The sequence below is a fragment of the Nannobrachium achirus genome (assembly GCF_963921795.1).
Source record: "Nannobrachium achirus genome assembly, chromosome: 3".
NCBI classification, from domain to species: Eukaryota; Metazoa; Chordata; class Actinopteri; order Myctophiformes; family Myctophidae; genus Nannobrachium; species Nannobrachium achirus.
Window position 1 is genome coordinate 33,672,663 of NC_137812.1, and position 6,000 is coordinate 33,678,662.

Consider the following 6,000-nt stretch of genomic DNA (forward strand, 5'->3'; position numbering starts at 1 on the left):
ATCATTACATTAACATCGTTAATTCAAAATTCAAAGACACGACACGTTACAGGGATTTAGTAAATATGTACTTATCTTAATCACTTAGGAATTTGCCGAGCGTGGAAATCCCAGATGCAGCCCAGGACCGGGGGAGTATCCAACCTCAAGGAAGACGGTCCAACACGGTCCGCTGCTCCTGGGGGTCCACGCGGTTCCACATTAATCGAAAACTCATAACACTGTTGTCAAATAAAATTCCTTTGTCTGAAAATACAGCAATGTAGAGATAAAATCTGGCTGGTAATTTTAAAGCGTGTCGGAGCGCTTTGACCAGCCCTGGTGAGAGAGGGACCGTACAGTACCGGTCTCAAATCCCCGCTGGCTGGTCAAACGCACCGCAGCTTTTCCACTCGAGAAGGACCACTTAATAATAAATTATGGATCTCTAAATCCATAGTTAAAATAAGACAAAGAGCCAAAGGACTATATTTCTTATATTGCTGTATTGAAGAGAGACAAACAAGGTAGACAGAGCAGTGGGCTGCCATCCTGGTGGTAGCGTTCTAATCTCTCTCCCCAACCATAGCGGTCAGGTCGAGAATTCTCTCTCTTCCAAAATGGAAGTTTAACATGTATATAAAGAGTACAGTTATGACAGTAAGAAGTCGTGGAACTTATTCATTTGTTCCCATATCATAACAAGGAAGTAGTAGGAACTCATTGATTCGTTCCTATATCATAACAAGGAAATAACAGTTAGAAGGTGCCACGTAGTGCTTGTAATTTTCCACCACTCGTGACTTATACAGTATATCAAAACATGATTATATTCAGGGCATTCAAAGTTATTATGACCTTTAATCAGTTTGCCTGAACCTACAGTATGCGACCAAACTTATATACTGTACGTTCAGTTCATATTATGCCTTTATATGGTCATATGAGACTCATACACCAATAACATAATTATGTATCATAATTTATCCTAACAAATATCCTACTCTCACCAGGTCTGTCCTGACGAGCCCAATGTGTCCTTGGGTTTTAACCCAAATAGGTCTAAGCCTATTTGGGCCGTTTTTGCATGTTTTTGCATTTTCCTTTAAAAAACACATTGAATAAGTGTTAATGTGTGGTACCATTTTTTTCAGGAGAACCTCAGCTATAATACCAAACCATAATTGTTTCACTTTTACATACTATAAAGGCATTTTGAACCACAAAACACATAAAAATAACAAAAATCGGAAATGGAAAATAAGGTTTATGGCTTTGTAAAAATCACACAGATGCTAAGCTATGCATTTTGTATGTTGAAATTGTCAAAATAGGTTGTCCATATGAACATGAAATGGTGAAATTCAAGTCAAATAAAGCAATATATATGTATTTTGAGCTGATTGCGACCGTCAGGGAGCAGTTTACTATGAAAACCTCCACCGGCCGTCCGTCCGTCCGTCCGTCCGTCCGTCCGTCGGTCACACGTCACACGTCACACCTTTGCCCTGCTCATATCTCCGCATCAGTATGACATCACACCACATGTGTACACAAACCTTTGTGTACGTTGCTGTGGCAACAGTCTGTTGTTGCTGGTCTGTTAGTGTACGTTAGCAACCACCTTAGCAACCATGGTTTTACCCTAGCAACCAACTGTTTACCCTAGCAACCAACTGTTTACCATAGCAACCATTTTTTTTTACCCTAGCAACCAACTGTTTACCATAGCAACCAGATACGCAGAGCAGGGATCTCCATATATGGGCATAAACAGGTGACATCACACTGATGTCAGATACTCAGAGCAGGGATTTCTCCATAATATATGGGCATAAAAGGGATTCTGTTAGGGATCTCCATATATGGGCATAAAAGGGATTCTGTTAGGGATCTCCATATATGGGCATATGGGCATACAAGGGATTCTGTTAGGGATCTCCATATATGGGCATAAAAGGGATTCTGTTAGGGATCTCCATATATGGGCAAATTGGGCATAAAAGGGATTCTGTTAGGGATCTCCATATATGGGCATAAAAGGGATTCTGTTAGGGATCTCCATATATGGGCATAAAAGAGATTCTGTTAGCTGTTAGTGATCTCCATATATGGGCATAAAAGGGATGCTGTTAGGGATCTCCATATATGGGCATAAAAGGGATTCTGTTAGGGATCTCCATATATGGGCATGAAAGGGATTCTGTTAGGGATCTCCATATATGGGCATAAAAGGGATTGTATCCCAGATGATGCCCTGTTAGGAGATCCACACTAACAGAATCCATATATGGTCCTACCGACAGCTGCTATAAGCCAACCCTGGCGATAAGGTCTGAGTCGAAGAAATGCTTCTTTCCTGGCAAGAATTGCCCCTTTATACTGTAGGGCTCGTTTGTGATATATGACATCGCCTATGTTAGGCGTTTTTTACTGATTTTCATTCTGTCTTTATATCCCACACTGGAAAATGTTTTCCATAGCAATACTTGGTATCCTTTTATTCAGCAAAACCCAATTTATATGACCCAACAATTATTTCTTTCATTTTACCTAATATAGCAATGCATCTGACCCAGAAACACACTACATTTACAAAAACGGATTTGAAAAAGTCACCTTTTTCACTTGTAAAAAGGACAAATATCCTCATCAACTGATATTGAAGCTAGGAAATGTTGAACTTTACTTGTCCAAACACATAGAAAGGCCAAGGACAAATAAATTCAAGCTATGTACACATAGTTCTCCCCTAAATGCAGGTGAGAAAAATAGGCGTTTTTACTCTAAAAGAAATAAAAAAAAAATAGTAATTCTAACAAGTAATATAATATAATATAATATAATATAATATAATATTATATAATATTATATAATATAATATTGTATAACAATCTTATGATTAGTTCAACATATCTGTCTTTATTCAACTACACTGGATCTACACTACATCTGTGTGTGTGCATGCATCTCAATAGAATAGACCTCAACCAACTCCAGGGGGCTGTATTCACACTACAGTACTCTGAGTCCATCACCAGATGGTTCCACAAACCCCGTGGTAAGGCTTGTAAACCATAGAAGAAGAAGAAGCCATTTTGACGTTTTGTGTCGTTCATTCCCATGGAAACCAAGGTTCCAGTGCAAACCCAAGGATTAATAAATGACATCATCACCTCAATTCATATCAATAGGCTCTAGTTCCTGGTTGGCTGCTTAGTTCATCCTTTGTTATATAAACCTACATGAGTTTGTCTGCCGTCTGAATGGAATGAATGGAATGCGCAGCTGTTGCGCTCTGCTCAGAGTGAGTGGAGGAGGGGAGGAGACGCACAGTGCGCCTTACTCTTTTTGTTTACTTTGGCACTATTTAGGCACTATTTAGCATGAAATCTGACCAAGTGCTACAAAATGTAGTACAAAATGGATACTTTATTATAGCAGAGAGACTATGGATGTCATGTGGCTTATTACAGCCTGGAAATCCGAAAAAAACATCAAAGTTCAGTAAGTCATTGATTCCATGATTCAATGATCATTACGCACTGTATAATTATTATGTAATTTTTTATGTAAACTTTAAATTACTGTATCTCCGTGAAAACTCCGTGTCTGCTGTGTGCGCGTCTCCATATGGCTGTGAGCGCATTTAAAAATAGAAGACATACAAGCTCACAGCGCAGCGCATTTCAACGTGCTGTCAGCTTGTACAAGGTCCGTGAAGTGAAGTGAAGTGAGCTGAGCAGAAAGAACGTTTCCGGTCTGGGAGCCGGCAGAAATATGCCAGGCTCCAGCCTTCAAACCAAAAGTGCGATAAATAATGTATTATTATGGCCGGTTTTCAACGGCTTTAGGGGTACTCTTATTCTGAAGAGACCGGCGCCGGAAGCCTCATTTCTGCTAACGCTATTTCTGCTCATTTCACATAGGTGCTCTGACACCCCCCCCCCCCCCCCCCACAGCGCGTAACTGTTGTAGGCGAAAATAGAACGCAACAGAAGCAGACAGCTGCCGTGTCAGCAGACTCACAAGAGTTTGACAGGGCATAGACTACTTATGATAGGGGTTTTGTTGTAGCTTTACCACTTTAGACAAATAATAATGTGTAATTTGAAGTCTATAGGCTGAAATCTAAAATAGCCGGAAAGTCGGAAAGCCGTTTTTTCCAGCCGACCATGGTGGTCGTGGATTCTTCATTACCAGTCAACGGAAACTCCAGCATTCCCTCCAAACAGTTTCTTCATTTCAGATATATTGATTGCTTGACCACGACTGACTATTTATACAAGGTAACAGACTCTCCCGTCCGCTGGTATTCCTTTACAATAGCATCACTTTGATATAGGCCAAAAATGTATTTCCTTACATTTACGTAGGCCTACTCACATTGGTAACATCCCACTTTGAAATTTCAAAGTAGGCCTAAATACAAAGTGCATTTTGTATGGACATTCAACAATCATAGGCCTATTAAGAAAACAATCCCAGGCCAGTATGAACATTAAATGAGAATAGGCGCAGAATTTTTTTTTTTTTTTTTTTTTTTAAGATTCGATTAAATCAATGCATTCTGAGAGAGTCTCAGAATGCATGTCACTGGTATCAAATAGAAATAATTTACTAAATGCCACAACTTAGACCTGACATTATAGAGTAGGCTATCACATGAATATTATAGCTTTGCGTCAAGTAGGGATTATGGGAACGTTTAGAGTTCACATCATCACACTTGTAGACCTAATAGCCTATTAGGCCTACATCCCAGCCAATTATTGTAGGCTATTACAATATAGGCCTATAGGCAATTTGTGTCGGAGATAAATCGCCGTCTGATATGACGGTAAAAAACGATTCAAACTCAGCCTGCACAGGACCTGCCAAACTAAACGGACGTGGGTACACTTTTAATTGATTGACTGATCCTTTACAGCTGATGGCTTTGATTACTGGGGCTGTTAAGTATGACATCATTTTGTAGGCAGAGGAGAATTTCTGCCCCCAGTTTCCGTGAATCTTTTTTCTATTTTTACTATTTACACATTTTTCTTCTCTTCGTTGTTGAAAGGAAAGTGTTAGAATTATACTTTAGTCTTATTTTTTAGTCGTTGTTTTTTTAAATAGCGAGGGACAGAAAATGCTCTGGGGGCAGATTCTCCTCTGCCTACAAAATGATGTCACGGCTTAAAAGCCCCTATATGGCAATGGCAAAACGCAATTAAATGGGCTGGCATTACGCACGACGCGTAATGCGTGCCATGTCTCTCCATTAGTGTTCCATACATCATTGTTGCATCAATTGCTATAATATAACATTCCAATTCATAAGTAAAATGTATAAGCTAGTCATATCTGTCAAATATTGTTTTAGTTCACTAATAAAAAGCTAGTATGAAAGCAACTTTGTTATAGGTTATGCACACCCGTTGTCTTAAAATATTTTGCAAGAAATATAGCCTAACCCCGACTGCAATAACTGTTGTCTGTCAAATTATCTTTTATTTCAAGACAAAAGCTAGGCTATAGCTAGGCCTTTAGTAGGCCTACAATGGGTCCAGTGTGTAGGCTATATGATGCCTCTGTGCATCAGTTCACCGATCGACCGCATGATTATGTAGGCCTATTATTATTTTCAATCAAGCAAACACATCTAAGAAATTCCATAAATAAAAAAATATAATTATGAAGTAGTGAAAATAGCCGATCTACAAGCTCACAGTCACAGCATCATGAAGCGAAGCAATGTGTTTTGAGCATTCCATTTTAATTAAAAAGATCTTCTGTGAAATGTAATTTACTTCTTTTGTATCAGCTATCATGAGTGTTTTATATGGATATGGGGGAATTACAAATAAAATAAACTCGTCCCTTGGTTGAAACATCAACAGAAATGTAGGCCTAATTATATCAAACTATATCCACAAAGTTGTATTTTACTGTCTGACAGCATCATGTTGCGAGCCGCGACTCAGCACATAGTGGCACGTGCACACATTAGACATCAAAAGGGGCTTGAGCCCCTGC